We start from the raw sequence: 14,907 nt of genomic DNA, 5'->3' as shown, positions 1-14,907 counted from the left end.
ATCATCACAGAACCTTATCAAACCTTCTACTCGTCGTCCGCGCACCGCCTATGCACAGCGATCCTTCATGGAAGCCGCTCATAGAGAATGGAACAATTTACCTCAGCATGTCAGGCTTGCCTCATCAATTGACGTTTTTAAAACAAAACTGAAAACCTTTCTTTTTAATCAATGATTGCCTTTGTATATATGTATGGCATCTTTTATATCAATTTTTGTGTGTCATCGCTTCCGTGCAATTTGACAATATTTACTTAGTGTTTCACAGCTGGTTCTGTGTACGTGTCTAAATTTAATATGTTTTAATATGCATGCATCTCACTAGTTATTTGATTATTCCTCATTGCTTGTATGTAATATGTAATATGTATAGGGATGCTGGAGCGAGGGTTCCCGCCATTCCGTGATGCACTTTCTTTTTTCTGCGTTGGCGCTGCGGTCTGGCGAAAGCAGTCCCTCCAGTATTTCTGTTTCTTTGAAATTATTTTTGTGTAGTTTTTAAGACTGTATTTTAAGTACCAGTAGTAATTTGTAGTTTTAAGATTGTATTTTTCATGGTTTGTAAAGCGCCTTGAGACCCTGTTGGGTTAAAGGCGCTTAATAAGTGCGGCTTATTATTATTATTATTATTATTATTACGAGTCGGTAACCACTCAAGACCAAAACACCATTTCCAAAATTTACTTCATAATGTGCATTTCGTCGACGGGGCCTTAAAGAACTTGAGCAAAATTACCCTCGATTAGAGAAAAGCGAGGGTAATTAATTTTGTTCCACTGGTTTCATTTTCTGATATTGGATTTCATAATTTGATCTTATATACCTCGACACCTGCTGATGTTTGACCTTTTGAATGTCAACACATTCCTGGTGCTCTGGAGGTCAGCTGGGCAGGGGAGTGAGTTTCAGGGCTGGAATTGCCAGAGGGCATATAGTATGGTGACCCAAGTGAAGTCCAGCTGGTTAGGATGACAGATTAACCACTGTGTTTTTAAGACTAACTTTCATGCTCATGGCAATTGCCATGGCAACTGGCTGTCAAAGCTGAAAACATTTGAAGAAAGCATGGATTCAAAAGTTTTAAGGATATGTACATGAAATGGCAACAAAACACACTGTTTGATTAAGTTAACAATATTTGAATCTTTTAATCAAAAGTAAAGTATGATTTAACAATAATCTTGTGAGTGAACATAAATACATACAGTCAGTCAGAATCAATGTTACTTAGTCATCATTCTTCTTCTTGTTGAGTTCAAACTGCTCAGTGAAGTCCAATTTGCATTAATTCCTCCCACAGTTATACTCTTTCCAAAATGGTGCTATTTTTCACACACTTTCTTCAGGAAAACCGCCCTGTTACTGGTTATTACTCCCGGGGAGTCACTCCCATTGTGGCCTGTACACCATCCGCGATAATCAACTTTTGAAAAGCACCCTAAACAAGGATTTAACCCTTGCCTAAAACGACACCCTAAACAGGGATTTCATTCCTAACATCAAATTTCATACCCTAAATTTCATTTCCGCGTATCTAGAAATTGCAATTTTGCTACCCTTTTTTCCAATTTTTCATGTTTTTGACACCCTAAACGCGATACGCGCGTATCTTGCCTACCCACGAAAAACGACCCTTTTTACGCGTTTTCATTATCGCGGATGGTGTACAGGCCACAATGGGAGTGACCCCCCCCCCAGGTTATTACTGGATAGTAGTACATTGACTACATGAGATATGCATGGTTCGCAATTCCCTGAATAATAATTATTATATTGCTATTACAATATAATTACAGGGAACAATTCATAAAATGACAACCCAACTATAAAGAGGAAAGTAAGAATGTATCTGAAATTTACATTTAATTTGTGTAATCGGAGGAAAATGCTGCCTGTGGCAGCCATTTTGAAACAACAACAACAACAACAGCAACATGAAAACACATTTTATGAAGGATTTTATGTACTGTATTGTAATAACAGTCTAATTTGAGGTGGAAGCTGCTGAAAAACCACTCAAATATGAAGTACAAGGTCTGTAAGAATCAGAAATTTTTGCGAAAATGTTGGAAAATCAGCCTGTGACGGCCATTTTGTTTTAAATGACCATCAAAACCACATTTGGTGAAGAGAACTATGTAATATTGTAATATTAAATTGAAGTTATGAAACTGATCAACTGGACTCACGTTTTTTTGAGAGGCTACAGTATCGCACCTTATATCCTAGGTGTATCTTCAGGCCGTCTGACGTGAGTCCAGTTAATCAGTTTAATAATTCCAATTTAATATTATATTATAAATGGATGATTGACAACCTTCATAAACGTACTACATTGTGATTAAAATCTAATTAGACGTGCAAGCTGTTGAAAACACTACTCAAATATGACGTTCAAGGTCTGCAAGAACATGAAATTGCTAAAAATCACATTTAACTTTTTTTTTTGTAAAATGGCCCCCGTAGCAGTCATTTTGTTTGATTAAAATCTAATTAGACGTGCAAGCTGTTGTAAACACTACTCAAATATGACGTTCATGGTCTGCAAGAATATGAAATTGTTAAAAATCACATTAATTTTTTTTTTGGGGGAAATGACCCATGTGGCAGTCATTTTGTTTGAAATGCCCAGGTTTGTTGTGTAACTCCAGCTTGTTTGCTAGCCTCTTTTCACCTCTGTACCTTTAACTCTTGCATGCCCTTTTCTTGTCCTTTCTCACTACAACTTTATTCTATCTCTCCAGTATACAGTACAGGTGGCAATATTCTCTCTGTCGGTCCGTCCAAAATTTGCCCATTTGCTGAAACCCAACCCCCTTGTTGGTACCTACTGGATACATCAGATAAACGAACATGGGCTCGGGAGAGGGAAGGAAAACGAGGACACTAGTGGTCTCTAAAGTGTATTTATAGATGAGTTGACATGTGTTTACATTTGATACACCCTCTGTTGATCTGAGATCAAAACTGCCAGGCAAAAACACTATAGTTTACATGGAAGAAGTTGATTTTTTTCCATTAACTTTGGTTTTAAAGCAAATACTACTAAAAATGTTATCAAACCTGTTTACAAATGCATCAAGCTATATACATGTACATAATATCACACAAAACTTCAAAGGTTTTTAAAAGTTGGGTTTTGAAGAGATTTATGTGGTCTGCCATAGACACTCCTGTGTTATTTTGCCTGGCATGAAACAACAGAGGGCGGTCTGAATGTAAACATGTGACATCATAGGTCAACTTATCTATAGAGCAAGAGGCTGATTGTCACTCCTATGTATTCCTAATACACTGGGACTTTGATTTCAAAACAGAATATCTGGAGAGAGGCACTTTTGAAATGCTTAAGATCACTTGAAGAGAAGATGACAGCAAGTAAACTGTGATCTCATTAAGATGTATGAGCAAACCAAATGTTTGATAATGGTAAATGAGAGACTCACTGCCTGTTGTAAAGTATTAATTGATGTGAGATAGAGTTACCTTCTATCTCTAAGCCTCTGCAATCGCTTCCTTGAATTTGCAATGAGAGGAATTATAACTATAATCTGGAATCTGAAAAGGGTATATGAAAATCAACATCAGATGACAAAATGGTGATAATGCACCTAGAAAAGCAGCTACCCACAGATGAACTGGAAAAACATATTGTGCCAAATGATCAAGGTTATGATTATTGTGATACTAGAGGAATAAAGGTATCCCCCGATTACAACGGATTAGTAATTGTTATACGATTATGTTATTTGCCACGATCCAAAAGAGATAACTTCCATTCAGTTAAGGGCTGGGGTATGAACGTTTGGACGGTATTTATTTTGGGACATTAGAGCACATCAGACATATCGAATTGCATTCTGAATACGAAGAATGTCATTCTGATATCAGATAATTTTGATTTTTGAAATTCGCAATTTAATACACATTTTATGGCAAATCATTAAAAATTGATATTTTTGATATTTAACAGTACTTGAAGTGAACTTTATAAATCTGATGATTTATACTTAAAGTGTATGTAGGTGGGATGAAAAGCCGACGATCAATTGAAAATTTTGACCTTTCGTATTGAAGATATGGATTTTTTTCCCAAAACACCAAAAAAATTAGGTCTTTTGGGAAAAAAATCCATATCTTCAATATGAAAGGTCAAAATTTTCAATTGACCGTCGGCTTTTCCTCCCTGCTACATACACTTTAAGAATATATCATTAGATTTATATAATTCACTTCGAGGACTGTTATATATCAAAAAATTGAAAAATATCAAATTTTTATAATTTGTCATAAAATTTGTATTATATTGTGATGTTCAAAAAATGAAAATTATTTGATATCAGAAAGACATGCTTCGTATTCAAAATGCAATTCGATAGGTCTGAGGTGCTCTCATGTCGCACAAAAAATACTGTCGAAACGCAATAAACGCTCATTTTAGATCCCTTAATATCATGCAGGATTTCCTCAAAATGCCAAAAATTACCGATCACCAGAAGGGAATGAGAGGCATATCATAGTGAAGGAAAATCTAACCTTGAAATTGTAAGATTATTGAATTTATCATTAGTTGTCTATCGACCCCTTTCTAAAGGCATGAATATCTTTGTGTTTGAGGGTTTCCCATTTTTACTATGGGATTTTCTCTAGAAAATATTTGTCACAGGAAGTTTACAGATTACAGGTCAATTTTGTTAACTCGTAGGTAATTCTTAAAATAGGCTTTTATTATTATGTTTCAATTTGGTTCAAGGTATTTTTGTGTGATTTCATGCAATTCGTGTTAACCAATATTCCTACACTTTTGCGTAGATATGTCCAAAATCCTCAACAACAAAGAACGAATTATGTTAGCCTAGTTTTTTAAGACTTGGGAATGCAACGAGTTCGAGTTTAAATTTCTTCAATGTATTTCCGCCTGTTTTAACAAGTTCTAAAACTTCTTTTCGCATGTGCTATTTTGTCACTCAAAATTCAAAAGAATTTATAATTTTGTAGGCTGAAAGACATCATGAGATACTCTGCTGCACGTCCATATTTGACTTATTATGGTCCGATTTTTATATATCCACATTTGTATGTTTGCACATGTGACTTTTTTTGAGGAGTCCCAAGTTTATACCCCATTTTAGGCCCAAGCTCTTTTCGTACAGATATCATCGATTGCTGCATTCAGTCTGCCGCCTGGACAACCAATTCTTTAGAAATGCTTAGTCGCGCTAAAAGTCGATCGATACATGTAAAAATCAGCACAATTCAGAGATACACCTTTTTGCTATGAAATTAATTTTCTCGGTCAAATATAAAGCAATTTTTTTTTTCTTCAGTAATGTCAGTTAAAAACTTGGTGCTTGAATATACATTTTTTTTTAAATCCTGGTGTTAAAATTAAGCATCAAATGGTGTCTTTTAGTGTGATATTTTTGATTTTTATAGGCCTTGAATTCGCCTGCGAGCTTTTTTTACGGAATTCATGTTTTAGCGTCTCAAACTAACATAGTTTGCTAAAGAAAGATATTTCCCACCTCTGTAAAGCACATCGTGTGGGTCTATATGTTATAGTTTTGTCAGAATGTCCGTTTTTGTTTTACCCTTTTTCCATTCATGGTCCGAAAATGTCAAACTAAGTAAAAGTAGGCAATGGTGAGTACTTTTATCTCGAGAGCAACCAGCAGAAATAGTCGATATTTCCTTTGTTGTTATCCAGGTCAATTTTTCATTGAAAGCAAATTGCCCGACCAGCGATTAAATCCCCAATTGGGTGTTCTGGTTAAACATGATCAGTAGGAGCGCTATAGGTCTGGGAATTTCTTTGCTATATTGAAGTTCTGGCAACACTATAGCCATGCCGGTATTCCTATTAAACCCAGGGATATCGATCCACAATGCTAGTACTAGCCTTTAGATTTCACGTGTTGATTTAGAAATTTTTTCAGCCGACAGTGAAAGATGGTGAAATCAAAACGGAAATTCTGACAAAACTATGATATATAGCTCACGGTGATGTGCTTTAGAAAGTTGGGGAAAATCCTTCATTAGCGAACTATATTACTTTGAAAAGCTAAAAGGTTGATCCAAGAAAAAGCTCGCGGGCCGAGCTGAAGCCTATAAAAATCGAGTATCTTACACTAAATGACTGAATTTCAGGCCTAAGTTTAACACCAGGATTTAAAAAAAAAATCAGTATCAAGCATTATAGTTTTTCCAGCCATTTACTGAAAAAATGAAAATTATTGCTTTTCATTTGGCTGAGAAAAAAAATTTTACACTGAAAAGGTGTAACTCAAAATTTTGCTCATTTCAACACCACTTTCGATCGTTTGTATTGCCTCATTAAATGACTGAGTGAGCCTTGCAGAACAAAAGAATCGGTTGTGCAGGTAGCTGACTGCATTTTTGCTAGAGAAAATGGGGGCATGTTTTTAAAAGCGTTTCCGGTTGGAATGTAGATACTTATTGTGGATCTTACTGGTCGCGATTTACATTTATGAGCTATTTTATCCGACAATCCTCATTGCATTTTACACACTATAAATGTCGCTTTCATACAGCCCGATATTTTGAACAACATCAGTTTTAACCAACAAATAGCCCCATTAGTTCCCTAGAGTTTACTGAAACTAACGATAGCAATAGACTCTCGATTATTAACGAATGTTAAACTACACCGAAAACCGTAGGCATATGCCCTGTAAATATTGACTATTATAGAACAACGCCTTGTTACAAGAATGTGAAATTTTGGCAACGTTTTTGCCAATTTTTGACAAGAACGAAAGTGTTTACTTACCCCACGTTGTCTTGCGTTATATTCCAAATTTAGTCGGTGTTATATTCCTTACTTGAGTTAAGATGTATACTGATACTTGGTCATCATTGGAGTGCACAGAAATATTAATATACTCCACATTCAAACACGTACACCAAGTAACTTAAAAATTGAACACTCTCTATTATGTTCACGGTTTTTCTCACTCACTAGCAACGCTATGACAAATTCCGTTGGTTTACCTGCTAGAAAGATATCGTGAGTTCAAGCGCCCTCAACTTTCTGTCGACCGAAAATGGTGTCTATCATGACCTTTATTTTTTGTTGTTTTATTTATAATAATAGGCTAGAAAGCCTGGACAAAGCCAATTAGTGAAAACGAGACTGGATTGACTTTTGTTATAATAATATGGAAGCTAATACTTGTCGTTCATAACAAAAAAGAATGCATCATGACTTTATGATATCCAGCTATAGTATTTCATTTGCCGACGTACAGTAAACATGACCTTAGTACCACATTAGATTGCTGTTGTTTCATCGTGTAATAATAACGAATGTAGTAACAGCTCGTGTAATAATAAGGAGTCTAGTAACAGCTTGAAACTGCAAGTTTTTTTAACAGTGTACATGGACATTGAAAACAAAATCAATGCCTTTGCAACATGTTGCTACAGCGTCATGTTAAACATCAAGCGTGTGGATCGGATTCCAAATGAAACCATCTACAATCTGACCAACACTACTCCACTGGTTGCCAGAGTCAAGATTCATCAACGCAAATTTCTCGGTCATATACTGCATCTTGAAGACGATGAGCCTGTAAAAGAATATGCCCTTTATATTCTACCACCTTGAAAGAGGAAACCGGGACGTCCACGCACACTGTACTTACAGTATGTCCAGCACCTCCTGGGAGATACTGAAGTGATGCTGCAGCCAAACAGAATTATTTTGCTTGCCCAAGATCGCAATAGTTGGAAAAAGCTTGTAGTGTCAGCCGGTTGATGATGATGATGATAATGATGATGATGATGATGATGATGATGATGATGATGATGATGATGACGACATTTTGCTACCCAGCAAACACAAAACGTTTTCGACATCATTCACAAAAGGTTATAAAAGGTTGTCAGAAAACGTTTAAATATCGGGTTATATAAAGGGTACATTAAATTACATTTCTGTGTTTGCTGGGTGCAAATATTTTAACATAATGTTATTTAAGTAATGACAAAATATTTGGCCAAAAATGTTTGCAAAAATAGTTTACAATGACATTTCGAAAATTTTTAAAAATATTGTTGTGTGCTTTCATACACAATGTTTTAAAACGATTTCATGACCTTTATATAACCCGACATTTTAATGTTATTAAAACGTTTTACCTATATAAACCAAAACCCAAAATATAACTTATTTAAAACGTTTTAAAAACGTTTTTGTGTGTTTGCTGGGATATTTAATGTTATTTTTATGGGAGCGAAATAATTTATTGTAAATTCAGTGTTGTATTTTGTTTATCTTGTAAAGCGCCGTGTGGTTGCGTGCAATGTAAGGCGCTTAATAAATTGCATGCATTATTATTTAATAGATATAATATTTAATCTACTACATCACATCTTAGAATAATAATTACAATGAATATACAATATAACCGTTCGAAATTAAATAAATAATACAATTGCATAAAATACCATATGTGCCACGATCTGCTGGGGGGGGGGGGCATTTTTGAAAATTGAGTCACTATATAATTATTACCTTATTCAAACAATAGGCTATCAAATACTGAAAACACTAAAGGTCTGAAAAAGACCGGTAGATGCAGGTCGCAAGCTACCACAGCTCTGCAAATAAACTCAACCAATAAAGTATCGAAACGATTATAGACGGTTAGATATATCGGAAACTGAAATATATAGCAAAAACTTCTTTAATGTATATAAAGCGCAGCTTTCTCCTGCGCATTTTGATACCTCTTTTGTTGAGTTATTGGGCGCTTGAGTGGCATCAAGTCAGATTTTGGAAGTTGCACTTAGCTCCTATTCAAGTCAAATGCTTCGTCGTGTACACACACACGCACACAATCAAGACAAATGACACTGATGTGCTTTGTTTACTTAACCATGAACTTTACTTTATTTTACTCCTTCGACTTCCAACTTCAATACTTGCTACCCTTTACTTATCTCTGAATTATCTCATGAACTCTTTCTGCTGACATCTCAATACTTGGTGTGCCCACCATCAACGTCTATCACTGCCTGGATTCGTCGTCGAACGCATTAGGCTTGAATAGGAGCTAAGTGCAACTTTCAAAATCCGACTTGAAGCCACTCAAGTGCCCATAACTCAACCAAATGTTATCGTAGAGCAACAAAAGAGGTATCAAAATGCGCAGGAGAAAACTGCGCTTTATATACATTTAATAAGTTTTTGCTATATATTTCAGTTCCCGATATATCTGACCATCTACAATCGTTTCGATACTTTATTGGTTGAGTTTAGTAAGTCGTGTGACGGTTGTGTTAAGAAAATGTTTGTTTGCTATAATTATTTATTCCTATATAAGCTGTCCCCTTTACACGTCTGTGTGAATTTGTGTACCTTGCTCTCTTTTCTGATAATCAAACATTAACAGGTGATTGGAGTAGAGTCGAATCATGTTTAAGTTATTTTTTTTAACATAAACTTCTTAAGGATATGTTTATATAACAAGGGCAATTTTAAAGCTGCTTACATTTTGTTCACAGAAACAAACACCTCTGAACGAGATGGTAGATGTTGCTTGCAGATCGGGACAGAGCACGGTTGGTCAGGCGCCGTACTTCAAAAAAGTTATAGGCTATGACATCAGCATGGCGCAAATCAACGAGGGAAGACGTGTGAATACGGTGGAAAGTCTTGAATATGCGTAAGTTAATTCAGGGACAGTGGAATTTTTGGGAAATAAATCATTTTGCTTGTACCTCACCTCGTTTGTCGTGTACTTAAAGTAGGTCTCACATTGCTTAGTGAGCAAATTACTTCATGACATTATTCGCGTTTTGTAAAATATACTTCTGTTTTACCATTTTAACAATTGTGTCGGTCGTAACAAATAGTGGTGTACGTGATGGACAAAATACGTTTCCGAAAAAACAACAACAACAACAACAACAACAAAAACAACAAAAACAACAATCTAATAAAGAAAACCTGTAACGACTAATTCCTAGGTAACTGTTCAGGGACATCATCAATAGGACTCGATGGCAATGACCCATTTGAATCATTAGAGTTGTTATCACAGAAAAAAAGAAAAGAATTTGAGACCATTTTAATCAAAATTTGAGTATTTTCCTATTTTCAACAATGTACTGCAGGGTTCCCTTTTTAACCTTCGACTTTATTTGCTAATTAACTTTACAACGACAAAATAATCATAGGTTTGTAAACTATACATTTCTTGAATCAAATAAACATAGTTTTTTACCAGCTTCGCCGGCGCAAATAATAACAGAAAACAAAAACAAAATACACAAACAACATTAACAGCAACAGCAATAATTTTACGCCTATTATAGATCGATACCAACAATTTGAAAGCAATGAGTGTATAGTAGTGGATTTATTATGTGATGCACCCCGCTGCCAACTGACTTCTTATACGCTAGTGATCATTAAGATTAATGTACTGACTTTAAATTAAAACAGTTCGAGCTATTTTAGAGATTGAAGTTTCTTTCATATTCTTGACTTGTGTATCGTCTGTACATTCGATCCATCGAAAATGTTTGCTGTGAAATGATATATTTATGACTCGTTCTCACAAAACGTTAAAAAAAGTGTAGCTATAAACAATGAAATAGGGTTATGACACTGCGTTTGTCTTGGTTCATTCACTTGCTGGTGATAAACAACATCAGAGGGAATACTCTTTTTACATTTACTTTTGTGCTTCGAAAAGTAATGTACCGCATTAGAAAGCAAGCACAGTACATAGGCCTACATTTACAATTTTTTTCATTTTTCATTGTACATAACCTTTACAGGACTTTATCTAAAAAAGGGTTCTGCCGACATTGTTGAGGTTTGGTGGGAACTGACCACAGAATGAATATGATGTAAATGTGTATATGCAACTTTATACTTACTTCAATACACACTTTAAAAACTTGTCTATTAATAAAAACCAAAACCAGGATCAAGTCGAGTTATTAATTTCGAAAAAACTTTTTTTCTCTATTAGAGCAGAAGACATCATAGCGCATTTCATCGGGCACAACTTAAAACCAGACATGTGCTGTTGTAAACACGTGCATTTAGGGTGGCACTACACCCCTTGATAAACTATTTTTGTATTTTCTCACAAAATAATAACACACTGGTAACAAAAGTTATGTATATTATAGGGGCAATGAATCCAGTTACTAAAATGGAATTTTAAAGACTAAAGATAAGCATTACGTTGTTTATGATAAGAAAATAGGTACCGCTAGAGTGTACCTAATTTCTTAACATACATAATGACCTACATGTCATTTCAGTGAAGTAATTAGATTCTATGCCCCTATAATATACATAACTTTTATTTCCAGTGTGTAATTATTTTTTGGAAAAAAAAAGCAAATTTAGTCACATAATTTATCAGGGGTGGAGTACCACCTTAAGACATCGATTAGGTACTTGTGTGCGAAAGTTATCTTGACGTCATTAACTACCATGACTACAACAGAGAAAGAGCCGTATTTTACAGAAATATGTTTGTGATTATTTGCAAGCCATAACAGCGTATTAGTGAAATTGAAGCAAAAACAAATCGTTACGGCTAGTTATCTCTACAGAAAACACAAAAGTGTTGTTAAAAAGTTTATTCAAACCGCTTTTATAACATTTAAATGTCGGGTTATATAAAGATCAGGAACACGTTTTTAAAACGTTATTGTAAAATATTTGTTTGCAAACATTTTTGCCAAATGTTTTGTTAGCAGTTTAATAAAATTCGGTTAGAATGCTTTGCTCAGATTTTTATATCATTGGAAACCTCTGGCAACATAATGTTTATGTACAAAATATTTCTTGCAGATTAATTCGTTTAGCAAAGATATCGTGAAATTTGAATTTCGTTCTGGTGCACCAGAACGAAATTACAACGCATTGTCTATGGAGCAGTGTAATACACATAATCATGCATAACTCGCGAACGCAAAATCGGAATCAACTGAAATTTTGGGAATATGTTTTCTTCGTGGATATCTAATGAAAAATGACATAAATAGAGGATGCTAGGATCGCGAAATACTCCTTTAAGTACCACGTTTGTTGAGGTGAGTGAGTCCACCGAAATCTAAGTCACAAGAGGGCGACAGCATAGCCTGCGATGAGCACTAATCTTTCAATAGAAAATACGAATCCGTGAAACATAAGAATAACTTTTTCCTAGATGCTTATTTTCAATTCTCATAATTGTCCTCATAATACAATGAAAAAACAAAGGAAATATATTTACAAACCCTAATAAAACAAAGTCAAACATAAGAACACCTTTTTTTCTAGATGTAAAATTCAATTTACATAATTTTCCTCATAATACAATAAAAACGAAAAGAAACATATTATTATTTTTAAGTTATTCTTATGTTTTTGTTTTTTATTGTAATATGAAAAAAAAATATGAGAATTGAATTGAAAATAAGCATCCAAGAAAAACTTATTCTTATGTTTGATTTTGTTTTAATTAGGCTTTGTAAATCTAAATTCTCATACTTTTCCTCTTAATACAATGAAAGCAAAAGAAATGTATTTACAAATCCTAATAAAACAAAGTCAAAGATAAGAATTGCTTTTTTTTTCTAGATGCTAGTTTTCAATTACTATAATTTTCCTCATAATACAATAAAAAACCAAAATAAATAGATTTCCAAACCATAATAAAACGAAGTCCAAGTATTAGAATAACTTTTTCCTGATGATTATTTTCATCATAATACAATGAAGAGCAAAATAAATAAATTTTGAAACCCTAATAAAACAAAGTCAAACATAAGAATAATTTTTTTTCCAGAAGCTTATTTTCAATTCTCATATTTTCCTCATAATACAATGGAAAACAATAGAAATAGATTTTCAAACACTAATAAAATCAAATATAAAAATAACTTTTTCAGATGTTTATTTAGATGCTTACTTTCAATTCTCATAATTTTCCTCATAATACAATTAAAAAACAAAAGAAGTAGATTTTAAAACACTACAATTTTTAGGAATTAAATAGAAGCGTAAATGTGAGTGACAAAATGTCCCTAAATCGTGCCAAAGCTTGATAATATATACTGTTTAGAGACATTACTCTTATTTCGGTAAAGAATTCAAAAAATCAAACACCATTTTCTCACGAGTCTTATAATTGAGGAAAAAATCAAGATGTCTGGCAGTCACAGTGGCTCATTTTTTTTCAGTCGGAACTCAGAAATATTGATTTTGAGGTATAGCCAAACAAACGAATTATTTTAATTTGTGTCCTCTTGTTTTGAAAACTCTTTGATTGCTCATATCTTTGGAACGGGTTGTTCAATTTCAATGGCGTTTTCTGCAAAATGCAGCTTTGTAAATGTGTTTTACTATCTATACGACACTGACAATGTAATATTTCGAAGTTCCAACTGATTTTGCTTGATCGCATCGGCATCACATATTGATTTGTGTATAATCTACATCATTAATAACATTTGAGACATTAAAGAGGTATAGTTTTCGTGCGCAAGGAAATAGATGCGGTAATTTTTTTGACGATCTGATCTCAAGTTGTTCGTCAGGTACAAAAAAGAATATTTCGTTTTATTAATTTATAGTGGGTAACACCACAAAATACATCGTGGTCATTTATAGGGTTCAATTGAAAATAATATGATGATTGCTCTATCCCCTAAGCATTGTAGAAAATGCAAGTCGTGCTGTATTTGGTTTATTTCTACATGACGAGAATGTGAAACAAATAACGTTAAAATATGAGCATTTTAAGTAATTTTTGTAGTCCATGTAAGGGGGAGGGGTTCTGTCATTTTCTGCGGAAGGGGGGGTTAATGAATATTATAATAGTGGGGTCATAGAATTTTTATACCAACAATAAGGGGTCACAATTCGTTTATGCCAAAAATAGGGGGTTGTGAAATTATGATGGGCTAATGACTAAAAAAAATTGACTCCGGTCACCGATAGGCCTATATTCCTGACTCCCTCTTCAGAAGAAAATGACATCCCCTAAAAGCTAAAAAAGCTCATACTTAAGTCATACTTACGCTTGTCGTTTCATTTATAAATTATGTATTTATAAGTATACATTATTATAGAAAAATGGTGACCCCTCCTCCAAAAAGGACCACAATCCATCAAAAGAAGCGCTTTTGAATGGGGATTCCTAATCATAATATCATGCAGACAAATTTGATATTGCAATAATGGTACAAAACAACATAAACACCTTAACCATAAATATACAGATGTGCTGATTCATCCTTGTATTAGTAGGTGTAGTAGTTCCGGTGTCTCGACGTCTCTTCAAAATTTGAGAAACTGCACCTTGTTTAATTTCTAAAGCGACACCAATATCCTTCTGTTTGTAACCGCGATTACGTAAGTCAATGACGCGGGCGTACAAATCTGCTCTCAACTCGCGCCCCATGATTAGAAATATCGCATGCAACAGACATATGCAACAAAGTAAATATGGTTTCTTCACACGGAAATACAAAAGCCGATGTAACCTTATGAATCATATCGCTAAATAACTGCAAAGGGGATGCCCGAATGTTCATTGGTCATGCATAAGTCATTGTCCTACATTACGTAATGTGTGATATGGAATGGTACTTAAGACATTGCCAGACACCCATGATTCGTTTTGCTTGGCTGACTGGTCATTGATGGTAAGAAATCTGCACTTAAAAAGGATTATGCAAAATAATATAAATATTCCAAACTTTTATCCATGACTGTAAAAGTAAAGATAAACGTTTAACGTGCAGAACAGACAATTTTTTTAATTTCTTTAAAAAAAAAATTTCAATTACTGTAAAACCACTTAATTTCGCTAGGGATTTAATTTCGCTAATTTCGCTAGAAGCCTTGATTCGCGAAATTAAATACCCGCA

Source organism: Amphiura filiformis, chromosome 2 (assembly GCF_039555335.1).
Source record: "Amphiura filiformis chromosome 2, Afil_fr2py, whole genome shotgun sequence".
NCBI classification, from domain to species: domain Eukaryota; kingdom Metazoa; phylum Echinodermata; class Ophiuroidea; order Amphilepidida; family Amphiuridae; genus Amphiura; species Amphiura filiformis.
Note: the sequence above shows the minus strand (reverse complement) of the source record.